Here is a 27,501-nt window from a genome sequence, read left to right as displayed (position 1 = left end):
CTCCTTATAAAAGCCCAGTTCACAAGTGCCTTCCATGCCTCAGCTTGCAAGTGTTAGTTGCTACTCTGTTCTGCAGGTTTTGATTGCTGGAATACTTTGGAATTGTTAGCCTGTGGCTGTCTTTATTGAATACTTCCTTTGTAGCACCTCCCACTATCTTTCTGCCTCTGTATATTCCTATTAGCCAAGCCTTCCTTTGCATGAGCTAAATATCCTATAGTAAAGACCCAGTGCTTTAAAAAATGACTAAAATGTTCATACCCTTTGTCCCAGAGATCCTACTGCCAGGCCTAAACCCATGTATACAAAAAAATTTCCTAGCAATACTTTTTTTGTGGTAACAAAGAAATAGGAACAAAGCAGATGCTAATCAATTGGTGAAAAACTAAACAAATTGTGGTACTTCAATGCAATAGAATATACTATACCATAAGAAATAATTAAAATGAAGCATTCAGAAAAGCAAGGAAAGAATTGATACAAAATGAAGCCAATAGAACAAGTAAAATAATACACACACAAATGTATAAATAGAAAGAATGAGAAGAGGAGAGGAGTAGAAAGGCAAAGAGAAGGGAGGAGAGAAACTGAATACTGCAACTGTAAAGATCAAACTTATCCCTGGAAAGAGAGGAAATGCATCTTACTCCTTTTTCTGCAAATGTGAATAATATGTAGAATATTTCATGCACCATCAGACTTGATTGATTTGATCATTATTTTTCTGAACTGTTTTTTTTTTTATTCTTTGTTACAAGGTTTAGTTCAATGAGAAGGGAAGAAGGGAGAGAGCTATAGGCTGAAATAAAGGTGAAGTAAAAACAAAAAAGATAGCCTCAGTTTGTCACCTGCAAAATGAGAAGATTGAACTAAAGATTTTGAGGGTCCATTCTAGCTCTAAATCTAGGATCCAACAAGTCTATGATTTCTTGATGAATAAAAATTTTAAAATAAAATTCAAAAGTAAAAAAATAAAAAATATATATTATTTATATAGTGCTATAAGGCTTCCTAAGCTTTTTTTCTACCTCATGAACCCCAATGTAGCATTTCTATTGTGTACCTCCAGTTCCTTATTCTCACTACCTGACAAGCCCACCTCCTTTTCCAGTCATCCATGTCACTGATGGTGTCTATAGTAACAGACAGTTAATAATATACACCTTCCTGGAGTTTAATGAGGCATACCTAATTAATATGTGCATAAGGTGCTTTGAGATCTGAAGATGAAAGATTCTATAAAGGAGGAAAGCATTGCTTATTCAGATTCAGAGTCCCATAGTGGATGAGTACCTTGGCTGGGAACTAGGCCCATAAATGTCAAGTCTGAGCCCTCTTCTCTCACCATTGCATTAAGGCTATCTTTGCTTTCTATATTATAAATGAAATTTATAGGCAATGCAGAGTATGCACTGCCAAGGGAGATACTAACAAGAGACCAAACTGCCTTGAAACACAAGGAAATCAATTCTTGCTTTTGAGTTTTTGATCCTTTGCAAATGAACTTTTATTTTCACCTATCAAATACCTCAAGTGTATATGATTTTAGGGATTTGGGGTGTTTTTTTTTTCTATTTTAGAATGAGAGAAAATGGAGGATAGGGAACTTTTTTTATGCTATGTACAGTTGACTTGCTACTTTAAAACTAAATGTTATCTGGTAAGTTAGATGATGGCATGTTAGAGTTGCAAGGAACCTTAAAGACCGAGCCTAAGTACCTCATCTTACACTGAGAGAAACTTCGAACCAAATGAAGCAAAAGTAATTTTTCATGATGAGAAGTAAGACCATTCCATGACCTCTGAATTCTTGCCCCTCAATCCATTAGACCAAATTGTTAATTATCAGAGTATTTTCATATCTTTGTAGATCAGATTCTTGAAGTGAATATTTTGATATGTTCTCAACCTATATAATCATAGTGAAAGAAAGAAGACAGAGGTTCAATAGTATTTCTTCATTGAACAAAAGTAAGCTAATGTTTGTTGATTGATTAAATTAATTATATTAATAAAAATGCTGGAAATGATAAAAAATGACAGAGATTTTTGCTATAGCTGGTTAATTTTCTTAATTAACTTTCTTGAGGGCAGCAAAATGGCTCAGTAGATTGAGAGACAAACCTAGAGAGAGAAGGTCTCAAATGTGACCTCAGACACTTCCTGGCTGTGTGACCCTGGGAAAGTCACTTAACCCCCATTGCCTAGCCCTTACTGCTCTCTATTCTGCATGAGAGCCAATACACATTGATTCTAAGACAGAAAGTAAGAGGTTTTCTTTAATTAATTAATTTTCTTTATCAAAATACAATCAAAATTCATTCAGCTGCAGTAGGGACATTTCACATTTAGTATGCAGCAAAATGAACAAATATTTATTTGTTACTTATCTAATTATTATCATTTGTCTTATTCCAGTGTCCTACTTTGCTTCTTCATGGCGGCATTGAACTTGGACTTCTCCAAATCTATGTCAACAGAATACAAGCTCTAATAAGTTTCCCAATAGCTTCAAGTATGGTCCTGGTAGCAATTCATATCCACTCTCCAAATAAAAATGACACATGCTTTTATGCTTCTTTAATGTAAAGGTTGGCATAGAGGAGGATGAAGTAACATGACTGGGAAATGTGGTTCAGGAGAAATAAATGAGAGGTCAAAGGCTCATAGAACATGTAGAAACTTTACACACACACACACACACACATACATAAATATATACACTCTCACATATACATATATGTAGTTTTTTCAAGAAAATAATTGAGAGACACTGAACCAAACAAGGCCAATGCCACTAAAATAGAGAAAAGAAACAAATGCCTAAGGGGAAAAAATATTTCCAGTCAGTTTGTCTGACAAAGTCTGCTATCCAAGATACATAAAGGAACCCATTTGAATTTATAAAAGTGCCATTCCCCATTATATAAAGGGGGAAAGAATAGGAGAGACTGTTTTTAAAGGAAAAATTCAACCTTTCAACAACCATATGAAAATGTTCCACAACACTAATAATTAGAGAAATTAAAATTAAAAGAACTTTGAGATATTTCAGAACCATCCAACAGGTAAACATATCCGTCAAAAAATGAAAATAATTGTTGGATGGTGCTGTGATTTGGTATAGCCATTCTGAAAAGAAATTTGGAACTATGCACAAAATGTTATTAAATTGTACATACCCATTGATCCAGAAATAATACTACTAAGGCTATATACCCAAAGGGATGAAAGATGAGAACAAAACCCATCTGTACAAAATTAATTATGACAGATCTTTTCACAGGAGCAAAATCCTAGAAACTAAAGGGTATCCATTTCAAGAGGGGAATGATTAAACAAACTGTGATGTATGAAAGTAATGGTATAAGAAATGACAAAATGGATAATTTCAAAGAAAACTTATGACACTTATATTAACTGATGTAGAATGAAGTGTGCAAAATCAGAAAAGTAATTTATATAATAACAAAAGCAACATTTAAAGAAAAATAATTGTGAATAATTTGAGAACTCTGATTAATGCAATAACAAACGAGGATTCCAGAAGACTAAACATGAAACTTCCATACAGAGAGGTGACAAACTAAAGATGTAGAATGAAATATACATTTCTGGATATTGCTAATGTGGGAATTTGTCAAGGCTTTGTTTTTGACTATGTATTTGTTATAAGAGTCTTATTTTTCTTTTGTTGTAGTAGTGGTAGTGGTAATGGTGATAATGGTTGTTCAATTAAGGGTAAAAGAAGGTGGGAAACTAAATATTTGTTCATTGATAAATGATAATAAAATTAATTTTTTAAGTTGAGGTATTCAGACATGACAGACCTAAAATATCAATATTTAATATAGTTTTATGGGCAAAAAATGACTTGTTACTGTTATGAGTCATTTCAGAATCAGTTTTCTGTGTACAATAAGAATTTGTGAGAGCAAAGATAAAAGTACAATTACTACAAAACTAGAAAAAATAATTAAAATGAGAAAAAAGTTATGATATTCAGTTAAAACTCTAAATTGAACTTTTAAGTGATGTTGATTCCTTTAAAAGGGGCGGGGGGGGGGTTGAATGGAGGCACAATTATAACAATTTCCTAAAGAAGTTAAATCCATGTAAATCAATTGCCAGGATGAGAAGATCAGAATAAACTTGGAACTATGACAGCTAGCCAAATTTAATCTCCTAACCAAATAGAAAAGTGTAGCAGCCAGGGGCAATATTGAGTAAAAATATAAAATGTATTTTAAAATCTTACAGAGATAGCTAGTGCAAGATTGTGAATCGTATTACCTCATAAAATAGTAAGAAGCAATAGAGGGAAAAACAAGTTACAAGAAAGTCTGGCAAGATATTCAACTAAGCAAAGTCATCTGGCAGACATGAAATTGGAAAGAGGATAAATAGACGAAAAAAGAAAAAAGGTCTGTAAATACTTTTATAATGAACTTTTATAATAGTCTACATTCTTTATTTTTAATCCTCACTAGATTCTTCTGGTTCTCTAGTTTCTCTCTCTCTATATATATATATCAGTCAAACTCCTTGAAAAAGTCAACTATATATTCATTGCCTCTGCTCCTTTTACTCTCTTTTTTTTTCAATTTTCTTTCAGTTACACATAGAAACCATTTTTGACATTTTTCTGACATTTTAAGATTGACATTTTCTCCCTCCCTCCCTTCCCCACCAAGACAATAAATAGTCTAATATGGTTAATACCAGTGTTTTCATGCAATACATATTTCCATATCACTCATATCATAATAGAAGGCACATGTCACACATATAATAAAAACTCATGAAGGAAATACAGTGGAATATGGTATTCTCTGATCTGCAATCACACTCCAACTTCTTTGGCTATGGATAGGATTTTTCATCTTGAATCTCTTGTGGTTATCCTGGAAACTTGCTTTGCTGTTACTGGTTTAGTCCTTCCCAGTTGATCATCATTTAAATAGTTCTATTAGCATACTTTCAGTCTCTTTTAAACTTTCTGAAATCTGGCTTCTCATTTTATCACTCTGCTAAAAACTGCTCTCCTCAAAGGTGCCAGTGATCTCTTATTTGTCAAAATCTTCTATTCTTCATCTTTCCTGATGTCACAAATAGCATTTGACACTCTGGACCATCTTCTCTTCCTTGATATTCTCTCTGTTCTCTTGGTTGTCCATGTAACTATGTGCTCCTTCTTGGTTTCATCTGAGAAAATGTTTTGCTCCAATATGATACCTCCCACACATGTCAAAATCAAAAAGATTCCTTGAAAGGCATTATAATAGAGATCACTTTGAAACTTTCTGATTAATGTTTTGCTTTAAACCCTTACCTTCCATCTTAGAATCAATACTATGTATTGGTTCCAAAGCAGAAGAGAGGGCTAGGCAATGGGGGTTAAGTGACTTGCCCAGGGTCACACAGCAAGAAAATATCTGAGGTCACATTTGAACCCAGGGCCTCCCATGTCAAGGCCAGGCTCTCAAACCACTGAACTACTCAGCTACCCCCTCTGATTAATGTTATATAGATAGATATACTGTATATATATACATATACAAGTGAGTCATGAAATAAGGAGACACATACTCCCTAAAAGAGGCCGCCATTATTATGGAGGAAATCCAGCATAAACACTAAACTGCAGAGGGATTTCCTATTGATGAGGAGAGTCTTCCAGATGCTCCCATTTATGGATTACATTGTGCTGATTACATCAAGCCCTAGGACATAGCAAAGATTCCTAAATTAGATTCCTAATCACTCATACAATCATAGAAGGGATATCAGAAACCACTGAAAACAGTTCCCTTGTTTCACACTGAGGAAACAGAGGTACAGAGAGATTAAGTGATTTGCCCATGGTCACACAGCTAGCAAGTGCCTGAGGCAGGATTCAAAACCAGTTCTTCCTGATTCCAAAACTAGTGGAGAATCCACTATTCCATATTCCATGCCTTCCAGCTCAGAAGAGTTCAACACAATTTCCAAAAACCCCAAATGAATGAAAAATGTCCATTATCATGACATGCAATTGGAGAGATCATTAATAGAGCTTATCTATTGGTAGAAAGACAGGTAGCAAGAGAGATAGAAGATAGTGTGTATATTATAGATAGAGGTAGTGTATATAAGTATATATCTATACATACAATATATATGGGATGTGTATAGTACACATGAGGAGTCTGTGTGTGTGTCTACAATAAGGCATGACTAGAATAGACCAGAAGGAAAAATGCAGGCTGAATTGCCATAGGGAAATTATACAATTCTCTTAATGATCCCAAGCTTCTCCCTAAAATATGAGCCCATCATTTTTTTTAAATCCTTACCTTCTGTCTTAGAATCTATACTATGATATTGGTTCTAAGCAGAAGGGTGGTAAGGGCTAAGCAATGGGGGTTAAGTGACTTGCCCAGGGTCACACAGCTGGGAAGTGTCTGAAGCAATATTTGAAACCAGAACCTCCCATCTGTAGGATTTGCTTTTAATCCACTGAGCCACCTAGCTGCCCTGTCCTATCTTTTTAATATTAAAATTCCCCCGGTGACATGACTGCAAGATGCTGCCTGCCCTAGAATTAAAACTAACAAGAACTTGGTTCAAAAGCTACTTCACACCTTTCCTACCTGTGTGACCCAGAGCAAGTCACTTAACCTCTGCCTTAGTTTCATGTCCCACAAAATGAGGTAGTTGGATTACATGATTCTAAAGATTCCTTCTACTTCTTGATCTAAGATCCTATGATTTTTATAGGCATCACAGTACAGGAGAAAGGAGTTAGAAGGTCTTGGCTCAAACCCTACCTTTGTCATTTAATAGCTATATGACATTGAGCAAAACCTGAATCTGGGTGGAAATAAGCAATTAGTATTTGGGGAATCAGGAGAGGTTTCTGCAGATACTGGGATTTTAGCTGAGATTTGAAGGAAACCAGGGATAGAAGGTATAAGGGACAGCCAGAATGCTCATAGTTGGGAGGTGGAGTATTAAGCCAAGGAAGAAAAAGGAGGCCAGTGACAATATATCATGATGTATATGGAGGAAAGATATAAAAAAACTGTAAAGGTAGGAAGGGATTAGGTTCTGAATAGCTTTAAAAGTCAAATAGCCCAAAGGGCCATAAAACTATGCATACTCTAGGTCTGTATCCCAATGAGATCAAAGAAAGGGGAAAAGGACCTACTTGCACAAAAATATTTAAAGCAGCTCTTTTTGAGGTGGCAAAGAATTGGAAACTATGGGGATGCCCATCAATTGGGAAATGGCTGAACAAGTTGTGTTATATAATTGTAATGGAATACTATTGCACCATAACGAATGATGAACAAGAATATCACAAAAAATCTGGAAAGACTTATATGAAGTGATGCAAAGCAAAGTGAGCAGAACCAGGAGAGTGTTATACACTGTAACAGCAAAAAAGTATGATTATCAACCAGGTATTAACAAGGATTAGCAATGTAAGAATTCAGGACAGCTCCAAGGAGGTCATAATACAAAAGGCTATCTACCACCTTAGAAGGAACTGGTGGAGTCTGAAGGCAGAATGAAGCATGCCATTCTTCCCTTTATTTCCTCCATGATTTTTTCTCTAGTGTAAACATGTTGAACGTGGAAATATGTGTTGTATAATAGCATATACAAGTTATATTATCTGCCATCTTGGGGAAAGGAGAGGGGTGGGAAAGAGGGAAAGAACATGGATTTTGTACTGACATGTAATCCAGGGGGCAAACTCTTTAAAAAGAAAAGAAATAAGGCAGATAGAAGGAAGGCACTAGCAGCTAGGGATCAGGAGCAGTTTCATGTCAAAGATAGTGCCTGAGCTATATTTTAAAGGAAGAGAGAAACTATGTCAGAAAAAGGGAGGGAGGGGAATGCATTCTAGATATAGGGGATGGTCAGTGCAAAGGAACAGAAATGGAATGTCATGAGTGATGAACAGAGAGGCCAGTTTGTCTCAATCTCAGAGTGAGGGAGGGAGAACAATGTCTAAAGAAGCTGGAAAGGCAGGTTGGGGCCAGGTTGTGAAAGGCTTTAAAAAGGAACCAGAGGAGTGGCATAGGCACTGTAGGTATTACTCACAGAAGAGGAAACCAGGGCTCAGCATGGATAATTAATTGCCTCAGGGTCACATAGCCAGGAAGTCTAGGAAGTAGAGTTTGAAATGAAGTCCTACCTGATTCCAATGCCCACTATACCAGGTTGCCTCTCCAACAACACTAACATGACAGCAATAATCCATAGCGGCTAATTCAATCTATTTCCTGATCATGTATTCAATTATTTCACTGCCTAATGAACATCATCTTCAGCCATCAATAATCCAGTGTTCCACCATTTGCTAATTTCAGTCATTTTGCATGGCAACGAGATGGCCCTGAGTTATCAAAAGAAACCTTTCAGCCTTGCCAAACAACTTCTCTTGTTTGTTAATAAATCAGATGAAGTTTTATCTAGTTAGTCTCGACTATAACTAGATATAAAGAAGTATCCCAAGGTTCCTCATGTTTCTGCATCTGAATATCTTCCTCATGAGAATATATTTTTGGTCTTTTTTGCTAAGCACTTAATACATGGTAGATAATAAGAGTCTGTAATCTGATTTACCACAGAAGTAATCCTTGAAATTCAGAGAAACAAAGGAATTGCTTTAGAAGGGAGAACATAGAACCAGTAACCAGGAGAATAGTATTTATAAGAACTAATGAAATAAACTAGAACACTTTAAAATATCAGAATTTAGATGAACTGCAATGATCAATCTTGATTCCAAAGGATCAGGGATTAAACATACTTCCCTACACTTAGCAGAGAGGTGGTGGACTTCAGGTGTGTAATGTTACATTCAATGTCTGCCAAAATCATTAGGTGGGTTTGTTTTGCTTCATTGTTACTCTAATTTATAAGGGAGGGTACTATACTGAGTGAAGAGATTATTGAAAGGGGACTGTGGATTCCCTTTTCCTTCCTGATGGTGGATAAGGCAAAGAATTGGCTTGAGTTGCTGCACAAGTTACTAGATTCCCCTTCTTGGCTACTGTTTGTCCTTGAGTCCATGAAACCTGTTTGTTCTTCCCTGATTTGGGGTGAACTAGAGATGGAATGGATCAGTTATAAACTTTGCAAACTTTGAAAGGTCAAAAAAAGTCTCCCTCTTCCCCAACCTCCCCACAACCAGAGTTGGTAACTGAGTTCCCTGGAGGCACTTGCAGTGGCTGATGACAATTCAGGAATTTGTTGTTCAGTCATTTCAGTGGTGTCTGACTCTTTAAGATGCCATTTGGGATTTTCTTGGCAGAGATCCTGGAATGGTTGCCATTTGCTTTTACAGCTCATTTTACAGATGAGGGAACTGAAGCAAAGAGGGTGAAGGGGCTTGCCCAAGGTCACACAGGTTGTAAGTATCTGAGACCAGATTTGAACTCATGAAGATGAGTCTTCCTGACTCCAAGTCTGGCACTCTATCCACTGTGCCACTTAGCTATACTATAATGCCTGGAACATGAATATAAAAAAAGAAAAGGACTAGATGTATACCCTTGAAGGACACTGTTCCTCAAAGCCCAGAGGAGAGCTTCACCTAAGAAGTACTTCATGAGGATTTGACAAATTGAGAAAAGATCTTCTAGGACTGAGTCTTATCAGTCTAAGTGTGCTTCGTTGCCTCTGTACTTTATTTGTTTTAAACCCTTACTTTCTATTTTAGTAACAGCTCTCAGACAGAAGGCAAGGTCTACAAACAGTATTAAGTGACTTGCCTAGGGTCACACAGCTAGACAGTGTCTAAGGTCAAATTTGAATCTGAGTCTCCCCAACTCCAAGCCTGAAGCTCTATCACTGAGTCTCCTAGCTGCCCACGAGTCAGAGGCCAGTCAGAGCCAGGCCCAGGGATGGGAAGTCCTGGGTTCAAATCTGGTCTTGGATACTTCCTAGCTTTGTGACCCTGGGCAAGTCATTTAACCTCCATTGCCTCGCTCTTCCAATTCTCCTGTCTTGGAACCAAAACACAGTATTGATTCTAAGAGGGAAAGGAAGTATTTTTTTTTAAGTTTGAGCCCACTCTCCTCAAAAACTATGTGAGTGAAAGAGAAAAGTGTACCCAATGTGAAATACAGAAGGGAGGGGGGATTATATTTGTAGCTACTGTTCTTGCTATACTTTCTATAACACATTGTATAGACTTATGGTCCATTTACTATTACATATGCTAACTAGGAGATAGAAACAACAAATTAGACTTCTCAATGTATGCAATTAAATTTATTCATCAATGCAGACAAATAATATAAGCATCAGCCTCCTCTACAAACAAACCACTAACTTGAGTCTTAGAGGTTTCTATAAGGGCCTTTCACTCCAGGGTTCACAACAAGGTTCCCTCTCTGTCCAGCTGGAGGCAATATATCTTATTCTAAGGTCTCTGCCAATCAGCACTGTCCTCAAGCTAATATCAGTGGCCTAACTCTCAAGTTTAGGAAATGTAGGAAACTGTCCTAATGCCAAAGCAGAACTAAGCAGGCTAATGGCTAGGGCAGTAATGGTGAACCTTTTAGAGGCCAAATGCCCAAATTGTACTCTCACACCACCAATGACTCCACCACCACTACCACCACCACTACCATCTTACCCCAAATAGGGAAGAGAGGAAGCATTCCTACTGGACTGTTAGTCAGAGGGATAGGTCATGTGAGAAATGTTCTCAGATGCAATGGAAAGTGGGGAAGGAACAGCCCCCTTTAGCATGCATATCATAGGTTCACCAACACGGTGCTCTAGTGAGTTTCTTATATTTCTAGCTATGGATTTCCTTTTTTGTTTATCACATGATTTGTTTGGTAGTGTATTACATAAGTTACTGGTAAAATTGTTTCTAATACTTTTTTTACTAGTCTGACCTATCAAAAGGTCCAAATAGGCTTATCAATTGTTTGCAAATGCATGGATATTATTTACTAGATCATACCATACAAGTGCCTAACTTATTACCATTCTGCCCAAATACACAATATTTGATTCTAAATTGGAAGCTAAGTGCTAAAAAATAAAAATACAAGGAAGTTCTAGAGGGCACATTAGAGAAGGAAATGGCAAACCACTCCAATATGTTTGCCAAGTAAACTCCAAATGGGGTTATGAAGAGTCAAATATAACTGACATACCTGAATTAAAAGGCACAGTGTAAAGAGATAGAGGAACAAAGTGACATAGAAACTGGAAAGATCTAGAAATGACTTAACCTTCAGGAGAGACTTTCCTTCAGGTTTACCCTACTCTTTCTACCCTTCTTCCACAAACCACTCACTCCTGCTAACATTCCTGAAGAGTATAAACTGTGAAGCTATGAGGCAGAATTAGAGTAATTTCCCTTATCCAAGTATATCTGCTAGAAAAACATGTGGAATGTGGGGATCCTGGGTGGGAGTTGCCTTAAGCAAGATAATTAATCCCTTTGGGATTATCTATAAAATAAGGGGATAGATTAGATGATCTCTAAGACCCTTCTAGCTCTAAAAATATGACCTTGTGACCACTCTCAGCCTTTTTCTTGAATCATAAAATGAGAATGATAATATCTTTAGTACTGACCTTATGGGTTTTTATAAGGATCCTATGAAATAATGCTCATAAAATGACTTTCAAATCTTAAAGCACTGATTAAACATTAATGATTACGAGTATCTCATTCTTCTCATCTGCTTCCATGCATTTCTGATAGAAGTGGTTTGGGTCAAGTCACTACCTTACCATTCTTATATGTTTAACATTCTATTGACTACTGAACAGTAAAACAAGATAACTGCTTTTTGTAACTGAAAAAGTAGTAGGATTTAAGTTCATACTCGAAAGGCTCCTCAAAAGTATCCTCAGTACAAGTCCAATACAAATATCACAACAGGGATGTCTTGCACCTTATCCTGTTCCCACATGGTTTAGATCTACTCTAATACATCCCTATATCTTGAAAAGTTAGTTTTGTTGTTTGTTTGTTTTTTCATATAGTTTGGAGATGAGTATTTGGAATGGCAACATCTATTTTTAAAAACCATTGTTTTTAAGTTGGGTGGAACAATGTTATTCCCAGATGATTTGAGGCAACAACTTTGCTCATGATAATGCTCCAGTTCTGGTAAAGTTTATTAGTTGAGCTCTCAACCATATTTTTTTTGGAGGTCTCTATTTGTAGTATGGGCATTTGTGGTCTGTCAGTCCATGAATGAAAGACAGTTTCTACTGTATACTTCTAGCCACTAGGTCCATGTTGGTAAATCTATGGCACATGTGCCAAGCATGTCAGAGAGGACTGCTCCTCTCCCCTCTCCATGCTCGCCTGAGGGCATTTCTCATATAACCTGCCCCTCTGCCCAGCAGGCCAATGGAAGTACTTCCTCCCCCTACCCCTGTCTGGGGTAAGGAGGGAGGCTCACATGTGGCATGAGGGTTGCAGTTTAGGCACTCAGTCTCTAAGGTCTCTAAAAGATTTACCATCACTGCACTAGGTCATGGTTTTCCTAGATACTAAATTTTTATAGCCTGAAATATGTTGCATGATTTCTACCATTTCTTTGTATAATCTATATTGTTTTACTTCCCAGTCATTCCTTCACCATGCTGCTTTCATTCTGGGCATCATTCATCTCCCTTCCACTCCAACCTTGGTCTCCATCCTTGGGGCCACCTGTTTTTTGTAAATGAATTAGGAACTAGGTCTCCATTCCACTTCCAAACCATCTCTCTCTGCTTAACTCTAACAATCCAGAATTATTCATCTTCCCTCTACCACAACCTTGGACTCTGCCCTGGATCCCCAATTCTCACTTTATCTAATACAAAACCAAACTTTCATACAACTTCCTGGCTATCTCTTCATTGGTGTGCCTAAACTCCAACCATCATCCCATAATCTTGGAGTCTACTCCTATTCTCTAGGTTTGAATAGGTGAGCTTTTGCTCTTCTCTTGCCCAGTGCCAGACCTCCATGTCACTTCCTGGCTCTCTGCACACCATGCCTTCATCCCCATGCTTCTGACCCTTCTCTTGTTCCCTTTTATGTGTTGTCTTTCCCCATTATAAAGTCCTCAACAGTGAGGACCATCTTATACTTGTATTTATTTCCCACACTTAGCAAAATGTAGAGTATATAATAATTGTGTAATAAACATTTTATCTGTCTATTTTCTCTCTCTCTATAACTAAGTCTGGTTATTATTTGAAGTTCAAGCGTATGAATATCAGAGCCAAAAGGGACCTTAGAGGTTGTCATATACAACCACACCCTATATGAACAAGAATCACCACAATATCCACAACTTGCATTCATCTAGCTTTTGCTTAAAGACCTACATTGATGAGGAACAAATTACCATACAAAGCAGCCCAGCATACTTTGGGATAGCTCTAATTAGAAGGAAGTTATTTATTTCATCTGACTGAAATCTGTCTCACTAGTTTCCATCCATTGCTCTTAGGTCTGGTTTCTTCGGTCAAGCTCATGTCTAAAACTTGAAGACAAATATAACATCTCCCTCCTCTTGACTCCTCTTTTGTTTGGATTAAATATTCCTAGTTCCCCCAAACAATCCTCTTTCCAATTTCTTTTGTTGTTTTTTTTAATCCTTACCTTCTGTCTTGGAATCAATATTAAGTATTGTTTCCAAGGCAGAAGAGTAGTAAGGGCTGGGCAGTAGGGGTTAATTAAGTGACTTTGCTCAAGGTCACACAGCTAGGAAATGTGGTACAGACTTGAACCCAACACTTCCTGGCTCTCCACTACTTTCCAATTCCTTCATCATATTGGTCACCCTCCTACAGGACCAAGTCCAGTTTAGCAATGTCCTTCCTAAAAGTGACAGAACTAAAACACCATACTCAAACTACAATCTAACAAATGCAGAGGGGGGTTATCACCCTTCTTGTTCTCTATGTTAGGATTGCCATGTCACACCATTAACTCATATTAAACCTGTAGTTCACTGAACCCTTAGGTCTTTCTCATGGGAACTGAGGTCTAACCATTTCTCCCTTTCTCATACTTGTCTACTTGATTCTTTGAAGTATAAGACTTTTTCATTTAACCATATTCAGTTTCCAGGAGAGGGCTTGCTCCTTCAGAGCTGGCCAATCTCATTAGTGTTCATGTACCTCTGGTACCTAGCACAATGCTTTTCATGTGTAAGAATTTAATAAATGATTGTTGAATTAACTCCATCTTCTCAATTCTTATAGCTGATTGAAGAGGACAGAGTGACTACCATCTGAAGCCCTACCCAGGGCAAGGCCAGATCTCTACCCTGTTCTGAGGTTTTCACATCTTTCCCAGGAAGGTCTGAAGACTGCCAGGCAGCCAGGTTCCAGGTTTCTCAGCCAAATAATGCCATGGAGTGGTCGCATCTGTCTCTGTCCAATTGGACAGTGTGATAGAGGTGGGTGACTCTACAGGGGCTCATGAGACACACCTGGAGTAGCCCCTTCACACTCTCACTTCAGACAGTGGCCAGGCTCCCCAGACCCATAGAGAAAGGAAGTCCTGACTTTACAGACATCTCAACCCTGACCCAGAAGATTAGATGTGTGTGACCATTTCCCAGCCTGACATTCAAGATATAGTGTTACCTCTGAAGATGAACAGTGCTTCTGTTTCCCAGCAGATGTTACTGGAAAGAGAGAAATGGCCTTCTGATGGTCCTGTGTCACCTGAAATGTCAGGTTTCCTGTAAGTCTCATGTTGTAACATTTGTTCAGGATTGACAGCTTTTGTCCTTTGACCATAATGCTTCTTGCTGACCCACATTGGCCCAGATCCTGTGTAAAGATGCAGGGGTGTATAGTTTATAGAGTATAGTATATAGTTTCATCTGACTTCATTTCCTGGACTAAGCTCTGGAAATGATCTGCTATCCTTTCTATCAGACTTGATACTTGCAAGGTATGCTTTTTTTTTCTTCTAAGAGTAGAGATAGATAAGTATTATCCCAGGGCCTTTTCTTACCTGGCCCCCTGGTTTTCCTGATTTCCACGACACTGAACCTGCTGTAACCAACTGTAGGAAATACCAAGCTAGAATCAGCTACTCAGCTGGCCACAGTAATTAAACTAGTAGTTGGAACAGATTAGTTCCATCATGTAATAAAAACACTTTTTAAATTTTAAAAGGCACAAAATAATTTATTAAGGCCCCCCTTGGGAGAATCCTCAGTCTTCAGCCTCCAGTCTAGTCCCTAACAAGCTATTCCACCCAAAGCTATTGCTCTGTGATATCTCTAAAACAGGCAAGGGAGAGCAGTTTGGAATCTAGATTTCAGGCACCCTAGAGAAAGCTATCGTTATGGCTTTCTAAGATCTTTTGGGATCCTGTTTTCCAACTTCTTAGCTATATCTCTTCTTGCTTGGTATGTCTGTATATTTGATAAGCATGCTACCTATATCTTCATTTTCAAGTCTTTAAGCCTTATAATACTATCCAAATATGATCACTTGTTTTATCATTATTGATATCAATGATGATATATCATATCATCATTATTCAACAGAACAGGGGCAGTAATAGAATTTAGTGGCACTCTAATACCACCCTCCATCCACTAATATATTAATTGGCACTCTTAATATTCAGTCAAATAGCTTGAAACCATCTAACTCTTATTATCAACATGTCCACAAAATTATCATGAGATTCTGTCAAATGTCTTTCTGAAATCCACAATTGCCATGTTTAGTGTACCTGCCTTGATCTATCTAGCTATCTTCACTAAAAAAATGTAAATAAAGCACTTTATAAGTGAAAACAATTATATAAATGTTATTGACATATGTATAGCCTGTGTGAGCCCCAAGTATCTTTATCCAAACTCTTACTTCTACTTATAAGTCAGATCTCTAGAACTCGATTATATTTACCCCTTCCCATGATTCTAATGACACCCCTGAGAGATTAAAGGTGATTTTCTACTGCCACTGACTTGAATCCTCATAAGTGTGCTTCCCTTCAAGATTCTCAACTGAAAATCAAGGGGGAAGTTAGGTGGCTCAGTGGATTGAGAGCTAGGCCTAGAGATGAGAGGTCCTGGGTTTGAATTTGGTTTCAGACACTTCCTATCTGTGTGACTCTGGGCAAGTCACTTGACCCCCATTTCCTATCCCTTATCACTCTTCTGCCTTGAAACCAATGCACAGTAATGATTCTAAGATGGAAGATATGGGTTGTTGTTTTTTTTAAAAAGAGTGAGAACCCACTTTACAAAGGCAGAGTAACAACTCTAACTGATAAGCTCTCCTGGGGAATGACAAATCAAACTTCTTAGATATATAGTAATGCAGAAGATGGGTTATAATCATAATGGCAGCTTTATGAATCCTTGAAATGGTCAAAAAATTGTAAAGAATATATGGAATCAAAGCTGATGGGAATCCTCAGTGGAATAGAAACAACATAAAAGGACCAGCTAGGTGGCACAGTGCATCAAGAGCCAAGCCTAGAGTCAGAAGGACCTGGGTTCAAATCTGATCCCAGATACTTCCTAGCTGTGTGACCCCAGGGAAGTCACTTAACCCCAATTGCCTAGCCTTTACCACCCTTCTGTCTTAAAACTGATACTAAGAGAGAAGGTAAAGGTATAAAAAATTAATTTTGAAAAATAAATTCTCAGAAGGAAAAGCTCATTTCCCCTGTATTTTATATCTTCCCTCAGGGACTAGCAAAGTTTTATTATTTATTATAGGTATTTAAAGTTTGCTAATCAGTGAATTAAATGGAAAAGGAAACAATGAAAAGGCCTTTATTAAAGTACTTATTATATATCAACTATTGGCTTAAATACTATTAAGTACAAACAGAAGGGGGGAAAAAGTCAGCTCCTGCTCTCAAAGAGTTTACACTCTAATGGGGTGGGAAGGTTATATAAACAAATTCATCCCATAATGGATGGTGAAGTCCAGAAATCTTAAAGGGTTCAGTGTTAGTGCAAATGGCAAGATCCCAGGGTCTTCAGGGTGCACTGGTAGAGCAAATGGTAAGGCTCAGAGAACTTGAGGACACAATATCAGTGCAGATTTAAGACCTGGTGGTCCTCCATCTCACTGGAAGGCATGTAATTGGTGAGTGTCTATTCATCCAAGTGGTGTGAATAGCCAAGATATTCTTCCCAGCTGGTTGCCCAGCTTGGGATCGGGCAGGCCCAAGTCAAGGAAGGAGTGAGGGAAGACAAGAGGGAAAGCAAGAAATCCAATCCACTCCAGTCAACAAGAATTCCTTAAGCAGCATACCCACTATATATATGCAAGGCTCTGCATTAACCACTAGGAAAACAAAGACAAAATGAAAAATAACTGCTTCTTTCAAGGAGTTTATGTTCTCCTTAGGACAGATAAACATACTCTTATGTTCCAGTCAAAATGGCCTACTTGCTGTATTGTATATACAACATCCTATCTCCATGCATGTGCAATGGTGACACCCCAGTAAAACTCTCTCAGTAGATGGGCTTAAAGCAGGTGGAGGATAACTGCCAAGCCTCAAACTTTTATGTACATTACAGGGTTGTCTACCCCAAGCATATGAAGACTTCTCCTGGTAAAAGAGGTGGATAAGCACAATCTGTTCCAGGTGACATAAAGGTGGCTAAAGCAGGCACTGTGGAGCACTTAGAGTTTGGTCAGATATCAAAGATACCAACGGCATCCTGGGCCTTTGCAGTTGTCCTGACTTTTGTCTTGCCACTAGACTTTGATAGCTCTGGAAGGGAGACCGAGACTGACAACTTAGTACAACTCTGCCTCACTTAAATCTAATTTGCTGGCAAGATAAAAGATCTCCCACGATGTCACTGGTTCTCTGAAAATGAAGGACAAACAACAAGAAGTTACCCCTACCTTCCCATGGCTGGACTTGGAACTATTAGTTCCCTTCAAGGCTCAAATCTTATATCACCTCTGAAAGAGAAAACTACCTCCAAATTGAGATAGTTTAATGGAAAGACCCTAGAGGAATTGGAAATGGAAAAACCCACCTAGGAACCTTCCAGGGCCAGTGAAACACAACCCTTGCAATTATAAAAAATAATAATAAAAAACAAGTTTATTGAGGATAGAGAAATGATAAATAAAGTCCCAAATCTACACAACTATAAATTATCCCACCAATCTACACTCCCCCTCACAGAGTTTGCTCTTCTGGTCTTCTCAAGTCCTTCTCATTCACTCCCTGATCTTATCTAGACCCCCAAAAAGCTATCTGACTAACTATATACTACAGATTGTCTTTAAAAGGCAGAGGATGCAGGACTCACAGATGTACTGAGTCCTTGCCCAAAAACTGGGTTGACTTCCTAGGTAAACCCAAAGTCTCAGGTGACAAAACCCTTGGGGTTACCTTAATCAAGTTGTTTCTGACAGGTTGATCTCTGTACTTCAGGGAAAGACAGGTCTCCTCTAAGGCAGTTCTCCAACCCAGGAATTCCTAATCTTTCCATAAGATTAGTCTTTTCCCAGGTGATGCCAGAGAAAAGATCCTCCTGACAAACTCAGAGGAAAGCCAGATCAGGAGAGACTGTTAAACCCAGTAAACTCCCAAGATCATCCTCTCCTTCCAGAATTTTCTCCCAGGGTTTATATCTAAATTCTCATTTCCTCTTAAAGACAATCTATGCATTTTTTCTCTATCCTTTATCACTTATCCTTACATTCTGCCCTCTGAGCATCTGATCAAATCTACAGAGTTGTCATATGCTCCTCACTATAAAAAATAAAACAAACAGTTCTCATCTAAAACTTAACTATCTATTCCTCTTTATCATCTACCTTACACTAAGGAATTAGGGGGAAAGGAAATTACAATAAGCAATAACAAAGAAAAACAAATACAAAAGTTGCAATAACAATAGTAAAACCCAACATACAGATTGTAACAAAATATAACAAAAACATCAAAATTTGCAACATGCAAAGTACACAACAATTCCAAAACAGTAACAAAACAAAATAACAACTTTTCACTGTAACACTAATCTATCTAAAAATCTTATAACAATCTGTCAAACATGGTAACTATCTTATCCTACCAAAATCCTATCTTTGGAACCTTTAACTATGCACACATTTTACAGATATGTAGAAATTTTTCTGTACAAATTTATGAATATATATAGATTATAAAAATATAAATTTTGCACTCTTGCAACTATTCATACTCAAATATACACAAATATACAGCAATATATAAGAATTGTGAGATTTAAAGTGGTTGAGGTCTTAAACTGTAGTGATTAAAATAGTGGAAGATATAAATTGTGATAGATATAAGAGAGGGTGAGTAAATTTTGACCGCAGAAATATGTTTCACTACAGTGTCTTGGATTTTAAAATCAAATATAAGGTGGTCGCCAGGGAAATATTCCCAATTATTCAAATACCCAAGTCAATTGGGTTTTATAGAGATTTTAATTAACAATACAATGAGTAATCAAAGAAAGAGAGAGAGAGAGTAAGAAAGGAATAAGTATGAAGGGCCTCAAGCCAATATGGCCTAGACCTGAGTCTTAAAAGAGAAATCAGTCAGTTTTTTATAACTCACCATAAGATCTGTCTAAGTAAGGATTTCTAATGACACCAGGCCAGCAGCATCTCAGCTGCTTTCACCAGCTCCCTCCTCCATCTGAATGTTTCAGAATCAGTCTCCTCAGAATGAGTCTCTCCAATCTGAATGTTTCAGAATGACTTTCCAGCTCTTCCCTGGGCTCTTATTTTCAAGGGCAAAATCTCCTTTGTCACCTCCCCTAAGTCCTTACATCTACCAATCACTGTAGATGTTTCTAAAGGACCGCCCATTCTTAGTCCACACCTAAGAAGGTGTGGATTTTTGAGTAATTCACACCAGGAAAGCTCTGAGTAAGTTTTCCAGTTCTCTGTTCCTTGTAAATTCACAAGTTACTTGACCTTTATAGGTACTTAGCTTAAGAAAAGTATGGGTTTAAGTACTTTTCATTGTTCAGAAAAGGGTTTACAACTTTATCTTCCCTTAGGGCAGACCCAAGTAGGTAAAGTAGAATTCTCACATTCCTGCTTTAAGTAGAGTTCACTGCCAAAATGGGGAATGGTCTTAATCCAATCTTATAAAGTAGGGTCTGGGAAATTTTAAGGTTTACAATCCCCCCTGATGATCATTGGGAGACTCGTCTCCCCATTGATCATTTAACATAATCATTTTGTAGTTCTAAATGTACTTCTAACTATAGATATACACAATATTCAATTTTCTAAGAGAAATTAGAATAGTGAGGGACGAAATATAAAAGAAAAGAAAGCAAAACCAATGTTTTGCTGGGCGCATTGACAGAAAGCCAAATCAGGAGCAGTCCCTTTTGGCATAAATGTGAACATTTACAATAAATGTTCAATCAAAGTTCAGTTCAATCAATCATATCCAAAGTTCATTCTTGATCTTCTTGATGAAGTGTAAGTTTTCGGCATCCTTCTGCAACAGTTCATTCTCTGGATATAAAAGTTTCAAGCTTCTTTCTTAAAGATCTTTTCTCGAACAGAATCAAAATCTTTGATTTTTTATAACAGTAAAATCTTAAACAAAATTCAAAATTCTTGGATTTTTATAAAAATACAATCTCAAACAAATAAAATTCAAAAATTCTTAGATTTTAAATTAAAATACAATCCCCCCTGAAGTAAGTATTAAAAAATATCAAGTTTAGCTCAGAATGCAATGTTCAGTTATGGGGGTGTATGTGTCAATTATCAAAAGAATAGAAAAATAATCAAAAACATAAGAAAAATTCAAAATAGGCCTTGTATAGGTCCAGTTTAAAGTAATTTCTATCCCACAAGTATGTAGGACAGAATGCAGTAATATTTCACTTAGCCATTTGTAGCCAAGACTACAGGAAGTTGCCATAATATAAGAAGAAAAGAATTAGAATTCTATTTTTATGGGGAAATGTCATTCCCTCGTCTGATTTTTTTTTTGTCATTCTCAGGGATATAGGGAGCCAGCATGATAGTCAAGCTTTGTACTTGTTTGAGTACTTTGTAAAGAGTGTAGATACAAGGAAGTCCTACGACTTAAACATAAGTTAAGCGTTGCAACCTTGAGTCTCACTTTAATATATCTTGTGTGCTCTATTGGCACTATTCAGGTTTAGTCTGTGCTCCTTGTTTTTATCCCTTTTCCTGGAATCAGACACAAACATTAATCACAGTCCTATAATATTTTATCAATAAATGGCAGGTTCCCATAGTTTAAAGCTTTTAGGCATATATTGATATTATAGCAAGAGTATATATATATAAACTCGTATTACTGCAGGAAAAAAATAATATTAATATTAATTATGTGTACCTTCAGTACAGAAAATGAGAAAAAATCAAATATTCTGATCAAAAAATAAAAGAAATAATAAAAATTAAGAAAAAAATCAGTAATTCAATGTGTTCTTGAAAAAACAGCATCCATTTGTCTATGGATTATTATCTCCAATTCATATGATAAGATAGAGTCACAATTCATATGATAGGATAGAGTCAATCAGTCTCAGCAGAAGATGCTTTCTTCACATGTGAGCAGTGAATCCAAGAGTCTCTTTCTCCAATCTTTATAGATGTTGGAGTAGTTAATATTTGGAATGGTCCTTCCCATGAAGGTTGAGTTGCTCCAGTTCGCTTGAAATTCTTGATATAAACTTTATCTCCTGGGTTCAGGTCATGCAGAGAAAAGTCTAATGGTCCAGCTTGTACTGCAACTCTGGATTCATGAAGTTCACATAGTTTGTGCTGTAACTCCTGTATATAGGCAGCAATAGTAATATCTCCCCCTAATAGTGATGTATAAGCCGGGGAGAAAGGCTTAGCCTGTTTAGGCGGATGTCCAAAAAGCATCTCAAATGGTGAAATATGTAAGTCTCCTCTAGGCCTGCTTCTAAGATAAAATAGGGCCAGAGGGAGAATTTCAGGCCATTTTAAATGGGTCTCAGTGCATAATTTGCCAATCATAGTCTTAAGTTCTTTATTCATCCTCTCCACTTGGCCTGAGCTCTGGGGGTGATATGGAACATGGAATTTGGGAGTTATCCCCAAGCAAGAATATATTTGGTTTAAGACAGAATCGGTAAAATGACTCCCTCTTTCAGAGTCAATACGTGCTGGCAGGCCAAAACGAGGAATAATTTCCTTTAAAAGTATCTTTGCAACAAAATCTGCTGTGGCTCGGGTCGTAGGAAATGCTTCCGGCCATCTGGTTAGTTGATCTACTATGACCAGACAAAATTTATAACGTCCAGCCTTTGGCATTGTTATGAAATCTATCTGTAGATGTTCAAAAGGTGTGTAAGCCAGAGGATGTCCCCCAAAGGCTTTTCCACGATATGCATGTTGGTTATATGCCTGGCAAATAGAGCAGGCTGAACATACTTTAGAGGCTATAGTAGTTTTACCAGGGGCTATCCATACTCTCTTGACAGAGTCCACAATGCCCTGGGTGCCAAAATGACCATTTTTGTGAATAGATTGGCAAATTTGGTTATAGAAACTTCTAGGGAGCAGGGGCTTTCCTTCAGATGACACCCATACTCCATTAATCTGTTTTGCTTTAAATTTTTGTTTCCATTTTTCCACTTCCTTTTCATTATAGGAAAATGGTAAATTTAAATCATTAGTAGTTGTTAATGTTAAAATTAATTCAGGTCCTTCTATGGCTGCTAGCTTTGCAGCGGCATCTGCTCGATCATTTCCTCTAGAGACAGGGTCAGTGCCGCCTGTATGGGCAGAACAATGAACTACAGCTAAGGCTTCAGGAAGCTGGAGAGCAGAAAGAACTTCATTAATAATTTCTGCATTAGCTATAGATTTTCCAGCTGAGGTTAAAAATCCTCTTTGGAGCCATAGCATTCTGAATGAGTGGCAAATGCCAAAAGCATATATGAGTTCTGCTTCTTGAGCGCTAATGTTAGAAGGTAGTGAAGCTGACCATTCAATGGCAAATTCTGAGACGACGGCAGCTCCAGTGTAACATATGCCATCCCTCATAAAAGAGGAACCATCGGTAAATAAAATCAGATCTGCATTGTCTAAGGGAGTGTCCAAGAGATTATCTCGAGGCTTTTCTGCCATGGACACTAATGTTTCACAGTTATGTAATGGTTCTCCTGAAGTAGGTAAATCTGGAAGCAAGGTGGCAGGGTTAAGAGTTGAACAGCATTTCAAGGTAATATTTTCACTATTTAATAAGGTTATTTCATACCTTGTAATTCTCTGATCCGAGAATGCCTGTGTTCTATGTTTTATCAATAATGCTTCTATCTCATGTGGGCACATTATTGTTAATGGACATCCCAATACTAAATCAATGGTTTTTGTTACTAGTAAGGCTGTAACAGCTACTCCTCTAAAGCATGGTGGTGCTCCTGCTGCTACTGGGTCTAGTTGGGCAGAATAATAAGCAATTGGGTGCTGAGAAGGTCCCAAAGTCTGAGTTAACACGCCAGAGGCTACTCCTCTTCGCTCATGCATATATAAAGTAAATGGCTTGCTGTAATCTGGGATGCCTAGAGCAGGGGCAGACATGATAGCCTTTTTTAGATCTGATAGAGCTGACAAGTGTTCAGGCTCTAATTTGAGGGGTTCAGGAACCAAATCCTTTGTTAATGCTATAAGGGGTTTAGTAATTTCCCCATAGCAAGGAATCCATTGTCTGCAAAACCCTGTTGCGCTTAAAATTGCTCTCAGCTGTTTCTTAGTGGTAGGAGCACTCAATTTTTGAATATTCTCAATTCGTTTTGGAGAAATATAACGAGCATCCGCAGTCAAGATGAATCCCAAATATTCTACTTTTTGGAGACACCACTGAACTTTATCCTTAGAGATTTTATGTCCTCTTTTGTGTAATTCCAAAAGAAGGTGTTTGCTATCTTCTTGACATGTTTTTGCATCTGTTGAAGCCAAGAGTAGATCATCTACATATTTGATTAATTTGCTATTTTTAAATGTTATATTGTCTGTGTCTTGGCTCAAAATTTGCTCAAATAAGCTCGGACTTTCGACATAACCCTGTGGCAGCTGACACCAGGTATATTGTGAGCCCTTCCAGGTGAAAGCAAAAATATGTCTAGAGTTCTCATGTATAGGTATGGAAAAGAAAGCTGAACACAAGTCTACTACTGTAAAGTATGTAGCTGTGCTAGGAATAGATGAAATAATAGTATGTATGTTAGAAACTAAGGAGTGTCTCTTTATAACGTGATTATTCACTGCCCTTAGATCCTGTACGAATCTATAGAGGTGCTTGCCATCAGGCCCTTTTTTTGATTTAATTGGCAGGATGGGCGTGTTGTATTCAGATTTGCAAGGGATTATTATTCCCTGTTCTATTAATGAGTTAATAACTGGTGTAATACCCTCAATTGCCTCCTTTGAGAGGGGATACTGAGGGATAGAAGGAGGTGGGCTAGATTTAGTTTTTATCTGCACAGGAACAGCAGATTTAAGTAAGCCTACATCAGAAGAAGATGTGGCCCAAAGAGACTCCGGTATATCTTTAGGTATTTCAAAAGTGGAAGGCTCTTTTGCCTCCTGGTTTTCCGAGAGAAGTACAGGGAGTAAATTTAAAGATTCCTCTGATACTTCAAATGATAAAGAACCATCTGGTGAACAAGTTATTGTGGCTCTGAGTTTGCATAGAAGGTCTCTCCCCAGCAAATTTAAAGGGGAGTCAGGCATCAAAAGAAAGGAATGTTGTACCTCTAGGGGTCCTACAGACACCATTCTAGGGGCAAGTTTATCAACTCTTTGGGGTATTCCTGATACTCCCATTACACTTTGTGAATCAACGGAATAACAATTTAAATCTGGTACATTCTTCAATACAAACCTGGTAGCTCCAGTGTCTAATAGGCAATCATAATAAGTGTTACCCACCTTCAAGGTAACATGGGGTTCATTAGTATGGGGAGGGCAGTGGATAGGGACAACGGGTAGTAGGACATCAGGGTCTGGGAAATCAAAGGTTGTATTCTCTGGTTCCTGTGCCCCAGCCCCCCCCCCCCGACACCTTCATTGTGTTTGGGATATTCCTTGGGCACCCCCCTGAAAAGCATCCCCCTGAAGGGCACCCCCCTGAGGGGCATTTGCACCTCGAGTATTTTTTTTGGACAAGCTCCATTTCTCATATATTGTTGTTGAGTATTATCATTTTCTTCATTTGGAGCATTGTCATTATTTTCCCAATTCCTATTTCTATAATTCTGGTTTCTAAAGTTCTTATTTTTTTGTTCATTATAGTTATTTCCATAATCATCATTATATTTTCTAAAATTTCTAAAATTCTGGTTTCTATGACCATTATCATCATTATAGTTGTTCTGGTTTCTATGACCATTATCATCATTTCTATAGTTATTTCTAAAACTATTATTAAACTGCATATTCCTTCCAATCATCTTAAGAAAGGTTCTACATTCCATCATTTTGTGGCCCTTCTTCTCACAGAAGTGGCAGGTTATTTATTTATTTGTGAATTCCCTCAAAGGGGCTATAATCTCTCCCTTATTTTTCAATTGTCTCTTTAACATTTCAATTTCTTTCTTTAAATCTTCCACTGATTTATCGTCTTCCTCAGGTCTTTTTACACGACCTTTATAAACATAGGTTGCTACTCTCCTTAGTTCATCGAGGTCCATAGAGTCCCAATTAGGACAGCTAGTTCTAAAGTAGTCTTTTACCACTGAACAACAATTCTTAAGAAATTGCCTATGTATTTGTCTAATGTCTCTTTCTCTGGATAAATCAAGGTCCATATATGTATTCCCTACGTCAATAAGTCTGTCCATAAACTGGGAGGGTGTTTCATCAATATGTTGTTGGGTTTTTTCAAATTTTGACCATTTTTCAGGTCTATCAGAGCAAGCTCTCATGGCTGTTAATAATGCTTCTCTGGCCTGGTTTAGTTTTGTGTAATCTAATTCAACATTGGGGTTCCAATGTGGATCTTCAGTTGGCCAATAATGTCCTCTTCTACCTCGTTTTTGATTAGCCAGAGAGACGATTTTATTTTTTTCTCTCTTTGTTAATAATTCTTCTAATATATTCTCAACACCCAACCAAGTGGGGTCAAAAGTTCTAAATATGTTCTCTAATTTTTTTATAATTAATATTGGTTCATCCTCAAATGATGGAAGATCTTCCTTCAATTTTTTTTAAATCCTCAGGGGTAAAAGGTGTATGATGTCTTACAGATATCAAGTTTCCATTTTTATTAAAAGTGGGTACTTCCCTTAAAGGAAATAAACTTTCTAAATTATTTGGTACTCCTGTTTCTAGGTTTCTTGCTCCATTTTCAATTGGGTAAGTCTGAGACATAGAAGAGTTGGGCACATTAAAAGGAAGGGTTTGTTGTTGTCCCATTGTGCCAGAAAATTCAGAGGTAGGATGTGAATTTAGGTTGGAATATGAACTTAAAGTAGATTGTGTAGGATGAGAAGGAGGAGCCAAGGAAGAAGTGTGAAAGGATACAGGGGTGTTTGGATTGGAGGAATCAGTAAGGTGTGAAGTAGAGGGATTAAGATCAGAAGTACCAGTAGGGTGTGAATTTAGAGTTGATTGTGTTGGGTCAGAAGCGTGGGTGGGGTGTGAATTCAGAGTTGATTGATTAGAGTTGAGTTTTCTGAGGCCAAGGGGGCAGGGGGAGGGGTGGGTTCGTTAAGAGGGTTATTGTCCATAGCAGGGTGGGACAGAGATTCTGATATTGTTCTTAACTCTCTGTTAATGCTTCTTATAAAAGTTACAATCTCTCCCTGACCTTCCTCTATAAGGTCCTGTCTAGTATTTAGTTTTTCCATTTGTTGAATATGAGAGGGAGCAATTGGTTGGTTTGGCTGAGAATTGAGTTCTTCAAGGAAATACAATATTAAAATTACAACAATCAAAAACTCAAGGGAAAGTAGTATGTTGATTAGATTTTGCCATAAGTTCCATGTGATGAGCCCTTTCAGAGAGACAAGGAATTCTGTATTTATAAGATTGGTCATGGGGCTGATGAGCCAGCTGCTAAGTAAGCTGCAGACCAATGCTTGTACTAAGAAAAGAACAAAGTATTTACTGAAACTCCAGTTGTTAACTAAGTTCTGAACTGTCTGACTGAACTGTCTGTGACTCCATATTTCTAAAGTAAAAAACGTGGGAAGCAGGACAAGGCCAAAGAAGTTTTCCCAGGTTTTTCTAGTCTTAATTTAGGACCTTAGGGCCCTGTTGCTAAGATCTAAAACAGCTTAATTTAAGGAGAAAAAAGGTTTTTTACTCACCCGTTCTTGCAGCTGTAAATTTGAAGTCAAGTTAAAAAAAAGAAAACAAAACTGACTGATAGACAAGTAATAAGGCAAAGAGATAAAGGAAAGAGATTTCACAGAAGTCTTTTGAGGGTTTCTCACCAACTTTGTAAGGTCGCCATAAACTGTTAGATTTAAAATAGTTTTGAGCGTTAAATAGTTGTAGATAAGAGAGTGG

At 37.5% G+C, this 27,501-nt stretch overlaps 2 long non-coding RNA genes across 2 annotated transcripts in view; one reads left to right on the top strand and one right to left on the bottom strand.

Moving 5' to 3' along the window:
• The first annotated feature begins 11,783 nt into the window (after nucleotides 1-11,783).
• The window catches only part of LOC103095418 (uncharacterized), a 29,886-nt gene continuing 14,168 nt past the window's right edge, over nucleotides 11,784-27,501 (top strand). Inside the window, exons 1-2 of the long non-coding RNA XR_001623342.2 lie at nucleotides 11,784-11,975; nucleotides 14,233-14,429. This is a non-coding gene — a long non-coding RNA (uncharacterized LOC103095418). The remainder of the gene's footprint in view (nucleotides 11,976-14,232; nucleotides 14,430-27,501) is intronic.
• The window catches only part of LOC103095881 (uncharacterized), a 69,103-nt gene continuing 56,170 nt past the window's right edge, over nucleotides 14,569-27,501 (bottom strand). Inside the window, exon 3 of the long non-coding RNA XR_008915436.1 lies at nucleotides 14,569-14,808. This is a non-coding gene — a long non-coding RNA (uncharacterized LOC103095881). The remainder of the gene's footprint in view (nucleotides 14,809-27,501) is intronic.

Source organism: Monodelphis domestica, chromosome 1 (genome assembly GCF_027887165.1).
Source record: "Monodelphis domestica isolate mMonDom1 chromosome 1, mMonDom1.pri, whole genome shotgun sequence".
NCBI classification, from domain to species: Eukaryota; Metazoa; Chordata; class Mammalia; order Didelphimorphia; family Didelphidae; genus Monodelphis; species Monodelphis domestica.
This window is presented reverse-complemented; position numbering and strand designations above follow the sequence as displayed.